This window comes from Macrobrachium rosenbergii, chromosome 44 (genome assembly GCF_040412425.1).
Source record: "Macrobrachium rosenbergii isolate ZJJX-2024 chromosome 44, ASM4041242v1, whole genome shotgun sequence".
In the NCBI taxonomy this organism is placed as follows: Eukaryota; Metazoa; Arthropoda; class Malacostraca; order Decapoda; family Palaemonidae; genus Macrobrachium; species Macrobrachium rosenbergii.
This window is the reverse complement of record NC_089784.1, coordinates 16395270-16409174: the sequence shown is the minus strand read 5'-3', so window position 1 is coordinate 16409174 and position 13905 is coordinate 16395270. Positions and strand designations below refer to the sequence as shown.

The following is a 13905-nucleotide window of genomic DNA, read 5'->3' as shown; positions in this document are numbered from 1 at the left end:
AGACCCAACTGGTGGAGACCTACACACCTATTTAAAAGACTTGCATGGACATAGATATGCTGTCCTTGCTTCACTCCAATTTTTGTTCAAGGTCCTATGCTACTGGAATGGGCAACCAGATCGCCAATGAGCTACGATCTTGAACAAAAATTATTGGTTCCTCCAATCACTGTATTCAGCATTTAAAACTCGACAAAGTTCGCTTGTATTTGCGTTTGCAATGTTTCTGACTTGTAAAGGGTGAAAGATCTTGTGCGCATGCTCTATGAAAAAACTAGTAAAATGATCGTTTTCTCTGCACTGTAATAGAATGAAAAATTAATTCACAGATTTTACATACTGACTCTTAATGGCATCAGCTGCTTTTTCATATGTTATCAAAATTCATTGACCTTGATGAACTTTTTTTTCTGTTAATGTAATTCCATTTACTAAGCTTTGGATGATCAGACCATCGAAAGCGATTATATCCAAAGCAAATTTGTTATATATCACGTGTTGGTTTGTAGCGATCGATCATGCACGTCAGAAATGTTTAGCAAAGTTCCCCAACAATCTTTTTACATTTTCTTTCTTGAATGTTTCGGTTGGTAACACAAAACGATTCTCGGTAGCAGCAGAAAACGGCTCTCTCTCTCTCTCTCTCTCTCTCTCTCTCTCTCTCTCTCTCTCTCTCTCTCTCTCTCTCACACACACACACACACACACACACACACGCGCGCTCACACACTTTTCTTTAGTAGTCTTTCAGTTTATTTTCGTTTCTGTGATCAGTATCCTTTTTTACATTTTTTTTTAATTTTAACAGTTTAAAAAACTCCCGTGAATTTTTCAGCCCAACATTTATAGTGCTTATTTATATTAATATTAATACTCATATGTTCCTCTTAATACGTATTAAAACATGTTTCTCTTGACACAAGTCATACAAATTTATACAAATTTTCCCTCATCTGTATGCATTACAGGTATGTCTGGATCTTGAAGAATTAATGAACGATTTTTTCCTCTTGTTGGCGCATTGACTTTCCCTCCTATCATACGCCTTAATATATGGCTTTTTGACCCTAAACACCGTTTCATAGACATTTTTCTTGTAAATCCACTAGCGCGTAATAATACTCATGATTTCTCTCTTTCTGCCTAATTACCCTCTTCGATGCAGGTGAATAGACATTTTGGCAATTTTTTCTAATTTAGGGACGAGACGAAGAAGGACCCTTGGAAGGAATCCACAACTTCAGCTTAAACAGATGCAATCAACATTCGCTCCAACCTGTGTCAGTCCATTCACTGGACGTTTGAATAGTTTGAATTCGTGCTTACGCTACTCAGATGGTTGCCTGTATTCTGCGTCTAAACAGATTTCTGTCATCCCTCTCTCCCTCCCCCGCCCCCCTCTCTCTCTCTCTCTCTCTCTCTCTCTCTCTCTCTCTCTCTCTCTCTCTCTCTCTCTCTCTCTCAAAAGCGCCTCAATATTGATGTGACGTCTTCGATGAATTTTTTGCATTTCTATTAAATATTTAGAATGAAAGGTTTTCAGTGACAATGAATGCTTTCACAGTATTTATCATTACGTTTTATTTCAAAATTCTGTTCGTTATGTTTGTATTTGATATTTGACTTTTGATGGAGTATGTATCAATCTGACTTCCCCTCTTAAGAAGACAATGAACTATCCCAATTTGCCAAAAATAATTGTGGTTCCTATGACCGCTCAGATAGAGTAGGTAATCCAGATAAATGGACTTCATATTGGTTTTTTAATCTGATGCAATTCGTCGTATTTGTAACCTGGAAATACTTAAGAATGCATTGGAATACAACTTTGGACCAGTCCATCGCCTCTGCAATGTAGCCTTTACTCCTGAGGACAACTGTTCATCTAAACTGAGCTACCTGTCCAGTTACGCATCAAATACCAAATTAAATTAGTTTTTTTTATCAGGGAGTGTTTTCAAGCTCCGGTGCTTTCAGTTTTTCGTAAATTTCCCACATTACCCTGTTACTCACAGCGACATAACGTCAGCTGGAAATAGGCCCGTAATCCAGCCAATCAGAGGGTTGGTTCTTCTTCATTTGTTTTAAAAGGAATACGAAGGACGCTTTTCATTGGTCCAAGGGGTGTTAAAGGCAACCGGATCTTCAGAAGGAAGGCAGGAAAAACAGTGCAGTGCTGCAGTGTTGTGACTGTGGTCCGTTCTTAGGATTCTCAGCGATGTTTGTGGGATTTTTCCACGTCTCTAGTCGTTGTAGTGGGAAGGTGACGTTTTGTTGTGATTGAGACAATTCAAAGAGTGAGGCCATTTGTTTCAATTAAGGATAATAAAACTCATGAAGGAAGGTGGTCATCAAGTTGTAAGCTTTATGGCCGACCGTCCCCAGTGGAGAAACTGGACTCTGGCATAACCTGATTGCCAGAGATATTGCGTACAGGAAAAAGGTTAGTGATGTAAGGAGTTGTATTTCTTGAAAGAGGGCGAACAGAGTGACTAGGCAATAGGATGAAAGCCCTGGGTTTTGATTTATGTCTTTGCAGGACCTCCTGTAGGTCCTCATTTAGTCCAACTAGCAGAGCTTATTATGAGATAACAGTTTACGGTATGGTAAGTGGTATTCTTCCGACTGCGTTATGTAATTATGGAAATTAGCTTTGCGTCCCAAAAGTCAGATTTCGAGTGATAAAAACTCCATTGTTTTCTAGTAACAATTTCATTTTGGGCATTCTTCAAGAATCTTGTTTGAAGTTCTTAAAGATTTTGTTATAATTTTTGACAAACTGGAGTCATTAAGATCTCAGTTATAATGGTTTTCTTGAAAAAAAATGTTTACATGAGGCGGTGGTGCCTAGTGAATGCAACCTTCCAGGCATATAATAAGATTTCTCAAGAGGGAGAACAAAAACTAGTCTTAAAGGTTTTCATTACGGGCAATCTTCACATATAAAGCAGAAACATGTTCTCGTTTCAATAACACCGTCATTTGACATGTAAGTCATAGAAGCAAATCAATGGAACTTGATACAGTAAATTTCACAATCCACTAAATATCCGAAGTACATATTCTGTAATTAAAAGCCAACAACAAAAATATCGAATATTTATGGCAACAAATATTGCATTGTTTACATTCAGTTAAATTATAGCATCCTCCGCGCCGCCCCTGTCGGAAATGTTTTCGGTGCTATTTTACTATAAACCATTATTGCATGTTGAACTTGAAATGTTATTTTCGTATTTTATCGCGTGCTTTGAACGTTTCTGACATTCGTTTCGTTAGAAAATGAGTACTTTTAAAAAGATAGTGGACCAGACCCTTATATGTGACAATTAGGTGGACTACAATGAGAAAGTGGGGATTTTGGGTGGGGGAAACACAAATGAGTGCATTATAAGGGTCGTAACCCCAATAATAGTTCTCATTCAGATTATATCTTTCAAACAAATATCACGCTATAGGGTAAGGACCTGGTGCCCTAGGTTATGCTAGGTTATGTTACATGTGGTTGGTTAAGTCATTTGCCAACGAATCAAACGTCAGGAAAGTTCAAATCACACATCAAAACAGAAAATTGATATTTTAAAGCCCAAATGAGATCAGGGTTTAAAATAAAATTTTACAATTCTGTCTACGCCTATATAGCGTTTCTTTAAAGTATTGTAGTACAATACCATATTCATCGCGATGCCAAGAAGCCTAATCTTAGACACTGAAGTAACGTAAGAAATAACCACGATTGTTTTGCATAAGCTAACCAAAATTGGAATGTTTGAAAGTCTTGTGAAGTTCCTGGTTATTTCAATACTAGACTTAAAATTCTGATAGAGGGTATTGCAAAACGTTAAAGCACTGAGTATACCGTATGAGTTTAACATCTGAAATGTTTGTTTTTATTTGCTGAAACACCTTGCTATCAGGAGTTTGCGTTCAAAGTAATTCATATGGGTGTGAAAGTTATTCTTCAGTTCGTCGCCAGCTGTCAGTAAGAGCGTCTCCGGTGGACCCTAAATGGCTCACATTCAGTCTCGCACAAACATTGTAAGCTGTCAACGGCAATTCGTCGTCTGAAATTAGTAGCACTAGAGACGAACCCTAGGAAGAATTTGAAGTCCTTAGTTGTCCAGCTAGAATTGATGGTGTCTTTCAAGAGACCACCCCTCCCTTTCCCTCCAACTCCATCGAAGTGCACTGATTTAGAAAGCTTAGATAGGACAGGAGACGAGACAAATATTTTGATCGACTAAGCCTCTTTATAGTACAATATATAGTGGATCAGTGAAGGCAAAGTTTGAGTCACAAAAATGTAGCATGTCCCCGTTTTTGTGTTTGACGTGAGATTCTTCTCTCCATCTGGTTCTGGGTTGATGCTGTTTCTACGGCAATTAATATCATGACGCTGGTTGGATTTTCGTGTTCAATTACTCTCTCTTCCGTGATCGCCCATGCATGGGCCAGCCGTGTCCTTGGTGTCTAGCGAGTTGACAAAATTTTTATTCATTCCTTTATATCCACTTTTTGTCCATGGTAGATGGTGTCAACCAGATAGTCTTTTAAGCTTGCTTCATTAAATTGCAAGGTATATAGGCTATGTTAATTTTTCATTTATACTCTTACTGGACATTTTAAAATGACAGAAAACTAAGAATAATCTACCCTCTTGGATAGGCTGCCATGTTAGAATGTTACTCAGACATTTTCATTATTTCAGGCTATCTTGTATATAGTGGCGTCTGGGAAAAACTGTGTACTTTTATTTAGCCAGTCTCGAAGATCTGCGGAATATTGCTAGCAATACTTCTCTACATATTCTGTCTGTATCGTGGTTTCCCCGACTGTAATGGGTATATGGCATTTAGGCTTCTTTCTATATGTTAATCCGTACAGTTAGGGTATTAGTTTTATTTTTCTCTCTCCAGTTTATGTTGAATATTTGATCAGATTGACAACCGTCAGTGAAGCAGCAAATCCAGCTTCTTCCCGGACCTCTGTAGTATGGCTGTAAAACAAGTCATTATTATTATTGATGTAAATCACTGCCCAATTTATTAAAAGACTGTTATCTTCTTAAGCTTCCACAGACTATAGTACACGTGAAAGAAAACAAAAATGGCACACATGAATGTTCATCCTAGAAGTTTGCTTCTCTATACTCTGAACAAGCAGATACTCTGTGTATGTGTATGCTAATCTACATGTGCAAGCACATATGTGCAAACACAAACTCACACATTCATTATGTACACATATACTGTATACACACAGACTGGTCTCCATTTTATTTCTACTAAATCTCTGGCGTTCCAGATCCCCGAACATTCTTGTGCAAATATATACAAAAAATTAGCGCCAGTTGGAAAAACCATGAAGAAATAACATACAGCTTCTTACAGTTTTATTACCTACACCAAATTTCTTAGTAACAGTATGAACATTCAACAGTATCACATCAGTGTTAAAGTAATTTTCAACTAGGTATTTGATAAATTTGAGTAATTTTCTTCTCTATTTTCGTTTTACATTGGGAGAGTCATTACTCCATTTTGTGTATGTAATGTAATACGTAAAGTTAACTTGCACGTAAATTGCAATCATTCTCTGCACGAACAGAAATATGGACCGTAGATGATGGTTTCAGAGGTGTTATTTTTACCCTTCTAATTGTTAGCACCTTTCTTTGGGATGAGGTGGTTTGCCGCTAATCACTGCATTCGAGAAACCCCCAGCTACATAACTGACTACTTAGGTCAACAGATACTGCGCGGTCTTGTCATGAAACGGTCCCAGTTAGTTCCCCCGTCTGTGGCCACCCATCAGAAAGTTTTGACATCGTAAGTTCTGTGGTCTGATAAACCAAGTGGGTTTCACTCCATCGTCAATGTTAAAAAGCTAATGAGGGAAAATATAATTAAAAGTGGGAATCGTACAGTTCCCGGAAGCATTAGGGAGTGTTTGCATCTGGCCGTGTGCGTGGGACGGGGGCAGGGGCGCGTGCAAATTTCAACTTTCACCAACCTGTAAAGCTGAACATTTGTGGTCAGATTTGTTTTTTTACTTTTATTTTCGAGTTTTTTTTACCTAATTACTCTTGAAAATAGATACTGAGGTTTATACAACCTCTCTCTCTCTCTCTCTCTCTCTCTCTCTCTCTCTCTCTCTCTCTCTCTCTCTCTCTCTCTCTCTCTCTCTCTCATTATGTGTTAAATGACGAAATTCAAGCGTAACCATAAGTATAAGGATGTTCATCATTTATTTTACATTTTACAGATTGCCAGTCTTGGATAGCGAGTCAGTCAGTATCTTCTCAGAGCTTTCGTTTCGTGTCAGGTTCCAGCAGGACCCACCAGTGGGTCCTGGGTTCCAGTAGGCCTGGAGCGAGATCGTCATACCGACGTACAAGGTCTAGAGAAGACCTTGACCAAGTAAGGAATCATAATTATGACCTGTTCCGATTCACTTAGTAGTTGCTCTTGTATCCATAATGGAATGAATGCAGTTGCCCTTAGCTGCTTTATAACCTCTTAACATCCTCGCAGGAAATATGAAATGTGGGGCTCTTGGGTTGGGAATGTTTTTTGGTTGTAGTTGTAGCTCAGTCCGATGCAGGTGATGGTACGTGCATATCGTACAAGAGAAATGAAACCGCCCTGTTAGGTTTGGTATTAAATCATAATACTGTAATGAAGGTTCTTTACAGCCGCACAATTTGCCAAAAAAAAAAATCCAAGTTTGAAAGCATAGGCGCATTAGTTTAGATACTAATTAACTTTTTGCTAGTGACTGTTTTCGTGGTTTCGGCTTTTAAAAGGCCTGAAAATGTCATCTCCCATTTACGCACAATTTTGGACATTCAAGTGGTGCACTCTAGGCATTATTAAAAATTGTTTGCAGCTTCCCTTCGGCCCCTAGCTCTCTCTTTTCACTGCCTTAAGCACCGGATGGCTGAAAGCTTCACTATAAGATACCAAAGGATGTGTAAATCAGAGCGTTAAATAATGACGTCTGAAGAGTGGAATGGCAAGAGGCAGTGACTGGATGAGCTGACAGTGTTCCTGGGTGAGGTCTGTTGGAAAGTCAATTGCTGGAGTAAGTTCCGTCAGCTATGTCAATGACATTCACCCATGAGTCTCTTCTATCTTGAAATATCTTTCACAAGCAACTCAGTTGTCTTATATTGTGATGGTTATCGACTGACGCCGTTGTTGAACTCCATGAGCCAAGCTGGGAATTATAATTTTCAGATGTTTCTCTTAACCTTTGCAAATGCTTATCGTCTTAAATTTTTTCCCATTGTTTTGGTCTTATTCTTTTCTTTATCATGTTTTCTAAACGGTACCTGTATTTTGGTCAGCTCTCCACTGACTGGTTAATAAGTTGTTTTTAGGATATTGTTATTCCTGATGGCCCTTGGAGATTTCCACTTGCGATCTCTTCAATTATATATTCTCTGTTGGTCCCTCTTTCGTGTAACATCTCTAGTTAGTCTTCATTTTCTCCATTCTGACAATTTTCAAAACACTCATCAAATGTTATATTGGGTTTCTTTTCATTTTGTCTCCATTTCCTTCTGCTGTGTTGATCTGAATCGGTTCCTCCCATACTCTTTGTTCTTGCCACCTGCCTTTTAGTTTAGCCTCCCTTCTCTTTTCCTATAGCTTGAAGGCTCATATAGGCCTTTGTATATCTTGATTCTTCCACCATGTCTCTCGATGCCCCGTCCATTGTGTCACACTGCATTCTTTTTTATGATATATTTACAGACACTTTCCTGATATATACTCCATTTATATATCAGGACGTTTCCATGATTTTATTCTATTTGGATCTTTCTTTATCCTTTTCCTATCCCCAACTCACAGATCATTTCGAGGAGTTTACATTGCATTAAGGATACCTTCCCATCTATGTCAACAGAAACCTTTTCTTAATGCTGCTTGTGTTTCACATGATAATATCAATTCGTTTCAATTTTCCACTCCTGCATTTATCAATTTCTCTTAGGGCTGCTTAAGATACCTCCCCCTCTGCCTCATTTGGTCTTCCTGGTTGTGATCAAGCTAACAAGAGCACTTGCATGACCTTCATTTGTATTTTCAGTACTCTATTTGTCATGCTCCCATCACATTTGCCATTTCCATTTAGAAGGGATCTGCGACTTTCTAGTGCTAACATCATAACGGTTGGTTGGTGCCTTGGCCATCTTGGTGTTAAAATGTTATTGATGTTATCAAACTAGACTATTTAAGGAAGAATGGCACTTCCAGCAGTCTGTCCATGAGCTGATGCTTAGGGTTTCAACTGCCATAGCAGACAGAAATTTCGTTGCGTCACTGGGAAAAGGAATTCGAACTGCCTCATGGACTGTTCGCTGTCATTCATGTAGTTGGTTGGCATGGGTATTCCAGAAGGGTTTAATTAATCGATATTCAGTATGTTTACCTCTTATAAAATTCCGGTCTAAGTTTTCTTTGACTTTATCTTTGACTTGAGTAATCGTAGAATTTGTTAATACATTTTGCTAGTACATTTTCTCTTTCACGTTGTGGTGCCTTTTTCTTTTCATGAGTACGTGTGCTGTTTGAGGAAAGGCGAGAAGTTTATTATTTGTTGGTGTCATTTTGACTATCGGGCGGAAGTTTGTAAACATTTTGTTTGTACCGTTGTATGAAAACAGTGGGATACTTGCCCGATACAATGTCTAGTAGTATTGGTAAAGTGAAATTGAAAATGCATGTCATTAAGGTTATGGAACTGATTTATTAGAGTTTTGGACTGTTTGGAAGTCAGTGTGAAACAATGAACGTTAAGCAAGACATACCAGAAGATTAAATAGTCAATTGTGGTTAATCGAGGGACTGAAGTGAGACACAGTTTAGGTTTATTCTTCAAGTTACTTGCCAATTAGTTGTTTATTTTTTTTTTTGGTGGGGGGGGGGACAGTTCAGTCATTACAGACGTAAAATATACGCGTAACTTTAAAGCATATATTGGCTGGAATCGAAATCCTATTAATGTTATTATGAAAAACAAATAACGATAGGATAGTTTTTATTCCCATCACAATAATCAGGAGACTAACATTCTACCTTGAATAGAATTTAGTAGCATAAGCCCAATAACCAACGGTATATCGATTGATAATTCCTATCTTGTATACTTGAACGCTCTGCGACCATTAGTATAGATTTACTGAAGGTATTTTCCTCATTACAGAGACTCAGTGATAGCTTAGTATGTAACGATTTATTGGTAGTGGTCAATTCGCTTTTCAGCTGTGGTTATCATGGCTGTAATATCGTTAGATAAAAAAGTATAACTCGGTTTTAATTCCCATCCCTTCAGAATGGGTATTTTGGCCTGGTTTTATGAAATAGTCCGTAAAAGACTCCTTGCACGAATATGCCTTTGAAGGCCTAATTCAAATGAAGGGAATGGACTAGTGCAGATTGAGAGAGGCAGGATGTTATGAAATACTTTTGGTGAATTAGAAAATAAAATTAATGCCATCATGATCAATTTCAATGACGTGATGGAAATAGCTTGCTGAAGTAGTATTCCGAAGAGTGAAGTCGTCCCATTTAGCTGTCCTGGTTTCACTGACTCAACATTGTCATCGTCTGTTTAGTTTCGAAATGAATGCCTTTTGTATCGATTTAATAGAGGTCGAAGTAGTTGCATAAGTTTGATGTATGCCCGGTTAAGGTTTGATATTAATGTTACCCGGAGTAAACAATTTTAGATTATTTGCCCGTATCTATTTCCCATCCTGGCTCTGACAACCAGTGCTATATATCCTTGGCCCACGTGTAGTTACACACACTTGCTATATTTCTTTAGGGGAATTATAAGTATTTTGTAAAACAATTACTTGCTATATTGTTTTAGGGGGATTAGAAGTATTTTGGAAAACAAGGAAGTGATTACTTGCCATATTGCTTTAGGGGGATTGCAAGTATTTTGGGAAATAATGAACTAAGTAATTCAATAACTAGACAGTGTTATGCTAAGGGCCTATCACCTGAAGATTGGCTCCTAATCTTTTGGTTTCGTATTTAATCTCACTGTTGACATTGTTTCATTAACGTCTACCAAAAAAATTCCATTATCAATATATTTGCTATTTTGTTTCATTAACGTCTACCAAAAAAAATATATTTGCTATTTTGTTTTTAATGTAGTATGTAATCTTGTATGAAAAAAAGAATGCTTCGTCATCACGTTTTGATTCGTCATCACGTTTTGAAGCTTGCTTTTGGGTCAGAGGTTAAAAAATCCAGTTAGCCCGCACTGAATACTGGCACAGTGTCACATGAAGTTGAACATTTTTATCAGTAATAAACTCTCTCATTCCAGATCTAGAAGTATTACGAAGAGTTACCCATTCTGAATGGACAAAGGAGAAGGACATGTCCGCACAGGAAACGAAGAATGCATCTGGACGGATGTGGAGAATAAGTTTGAAGAGTACCCGTTCTGAACAATAACATGTAACGGGAAGGACAGGCCGGTTGCACAGAAAATAGGAAGGACACATCTGCACAGAAAATGAAGAATACCTCTGGACGGATTTGGAGGAGGAGAGAAAACGTCTTGCAGGAAGAGTAGTTCTGAACAGTAATAGGGAAGGACAAGCCCTTAACAGATGCGGAAGAAAATCCATAACCTGCACATGAATATTCAAGGCAAACACTAGCTGCGATTTCGGCTCCCTGGTACTATGGGGTGCTGTTCGTACAGTTAGCAGCCAGACATGATAAAAAGTGTCTAAAAGTAAGTGGAAATTAAAATATTCCAGACTCAATTCAGATAATTTATTGACTCAGCAGTTTACATAGAAAAAAAAAAAATTTAAATCGGTGACCACCGGGCTGCCCCTTAAAAAAAAAAAAAAAAAAAACAAATTTTTGAATTCTTAAAAAGTGAGGCGTCCAGAAGTTTTTTAAACAATGCCCTGGATTACCGGCTTCTAAAACATGTGTTCCGACGATCGATCCTTTCGCTGCGAGTCCTCTCGCATGTCCTCAGTTCCTCTTATCTTTTTCCTCCGGTAAAATATAATCTTACATTTTACCGGCTTCAAAAATAATTGTTCCGAGTCCTCTTGCGAATTGCAAGTCCTCAGTTTCTCTATCTTTATTTCTTGCGTTTTAGCGGGTTTAAAATATTTGTTCCGACGATCCTCTTGCTTTGAGTCCTCTTGCAATAATAGTTACATGTCCTCAGTTGCACATCCTTAGTGCCTCGATTCTACCTCCTGTAAAATAAAATTTATCATTAATGCTGTATCTAAATATATTTTATGTTGCAATTTATAATCTGTTGTACTTTTGGACTATAATTAAAATTCACAATTCTTTGAACTTCAAATTTCTTAACTGTGGAACGACATATCCATCCCTGATAATGAACGAAATAACGAAATGACAATTATAACTATTACAATGAAATTACTGTGTATCAAAGAATTCACAAAAACTGGTGTATCAAAGAATTCACAAAAACTGGTAATCACTAAACACATCACAAAAAAAAATCACTAAAAAATCAGAAAAATTCACTAAAAAAATAGTACACATTCACAAAAACTAGTGATAAAAATAGTACACTGATTCACAAAAACTAGTAATCACTAAACACATCACAAAAAAATCAAAAATAGTACACAAAATTTTTAGTAAAAAAAAAAAAATAATCACTAAAAAAATAAATAAATTCACTAATCACTAAAAAAATTCACAAAATACACTAATATTTCACTAAAAAAATTGAGCTATTTTAAAGAAATATATAACAAAGAAAAAAATACACTAATCACTAAAAAAATTCACAAAAAAAAAAATTCACTAATCACTAAAAAAATTCACAAAAAAATTCACAAAATACACTAATATTTCACAAAAAAAATTGAGCTATTTTAAAGAAATATATAACAAAGAAAAAAATACACTAAGAAAAATTGCGCTATTTTAGAGAAAAGGATAAAAATAACGACCCTCTTCTTGCGTATTCAGTCCCTATCTATTGTTCCTGAGTACGCTTGCAGGCTTAACTAGGAAGACTGTCAGTGTCATTCCTTGTCAAACCTTGAAGTGCATTAAAATAATTATAAATCGAGACTAAATACGCAAAAAGAGATGGTCTTATTTTTTATTCTTTGAAATAACCAATTTTCCAAAAGTTTTTATTGTATGCCATTTCAATTGTAAAATCGCGAGTTGACAATCCTGCCATAAGCAATTATGTCACCATAGACAATTCTATCAAAACTAACATTTTTCTAAAGAAAACCATTACAAATCTCGCTCGGAATCTCCCACTACAACATATTGAAAAACAAAATTCCTGTTACACCACCATAAGGAATACTGAAAGGTAGTCAACGGTACTATAAATAGGAGAGAGGCTAATCCCGATTTCTAAAGATGCGGGGAGACTAATTTAGATAATGTTTTAGATAGTGCATTTTAACCCTTACCTGAATGCACAAGTTTCTTTTGGAATAGATACAAAAGGGAAGCCTAGTGATAAGTCCTAAATTAGATAATGCATTTTAGACCTTACTTGAATACACAAGTTTCTTTTGGAACAAATATAAAAGGGGAAGCCAAGTGGTAATTCCTACATCACCCTAACTAACCTTTGAAAACTTTTTGCCAACCTGGGTAGAGAGAGAGAGAGAGAGAGAGAGAGAGAGAGAGAGAGAGAGAGAGAGAGAGAGAGAGAGAGAAATACCTCTGTACAAAGTATGAGAAATAAAACCACTGGCCACAGATAAAACGCAAAATCGATTATATAAATCTGTCATGGTTATACCAACACTAACATAACCAAGAGGTCCACCCAGATGCGAGCTAATGAGGTCAGAAGCAAAACTGTTTTGTAATTTCAAAAATGTTCCAGTAAAAACCTTGCAATTCGAAGTCTCAAACGCAAAGTCAAAAGCATTTCAAGGGTGAGCTTAGCCCACAAAAATATACTGACCCAAACCTCAAAATTAATTTTTCCTTGATGAACAATTACGATTAATTGCCAAGAGTAGCATAGAACACGCAGGCGATCTCTCTGCAAACAAGAGGGAAATTTCAAGTGAAAGCTAACGCCTCTACCAGGAACTAATAAAATTTGAACATAGTAATTAACAGCCAGCCAATGACGCTCATCATTCAGCTAAGGGCCGAAGGGAAGCTGCAAAGAACCTTAAGTAATGCCCGCAGTGCGCCGTCTGAGGTGCACTGACGGCACTACTCCCTACGGGGGTTGACTGTTTGAGCGCATCACTATCGATGTCGCAACCAATACTACGTTCTAGACCCACAAATAATAGAAAGACTAAGATCAGACGTACCTAATCTGTCAAGTAGTTAACGATTACAAGAAATCAATGTCAGATCCAATATAAATTCTCGAAGCTCAAAAATCAGTCAGTGCTAAGGTCTGGCGACCAACAATGAACGCTAGATAATAAGGCGTTATCTTTTTAAGCATTCATTACACCCAAAGAGGAGTGCTTAGAAACATGTACCAACTTTTAATCATTAGTCTGGTGTGAATGGCAAAGGATGACAATGCGGCTCGAGAAGGCAGCTTGGTGAGAGATTGTAGGGTACTACGTGCAAATTCGAGGCCTTAAATGACACTAGAGGGACGGATGAATGACAGACAAAAAAAATAAGAAAAAACTCTTATTCGCAGTATCGCATCATGCTCAAGGTTCACGACCAATATGATGTTCACCTTAACTCTATGCTAAACACTGGATGGAGAGAGAGAGAGAGACCATACGCATTCATAACCGCTTTACATCAAAAGTCTGATATTCACAATGCCCGAATTAGAATGGAATGAACTCGACCGTGTGGCTGGAATTTATAGAAGGCCGAATATGAAGGCAAAAGTAATGTAATTAGA

The 13905-nt window shown here is 37.3% G+C and overlaps 1 long non-coding RNA gene across 2 annotated transcripts in view; it reads left to right on the top strand.

Annotated features, from left to right (window-relative positions):
- Positions 1–11627, top strand: part of LOC136829135 (uncharacterized) — a 112458-nt gene extending 100831 nt beyond the window's left edge. Inside the window, exons 1-3 of one of the 2 annotated variants that reach the window (XR_010850308.1) lie at positions 1863–2443; positions 6265–6419; positions 10351–11627. This is a non-coding gene — a long non-coding RNA (uncharacterized lncRNA). Of the gene's footprint in view, positions 1–1862; positions 2444–6264; positions 6420–10350 lie in introns of those variants that run through there. The other variant, XR_010850307.1, reaches the window with a different exon arrangement.
- The last annotated feature ends 2278 nt before the right edge of the window (positions 11628–13905 follow it).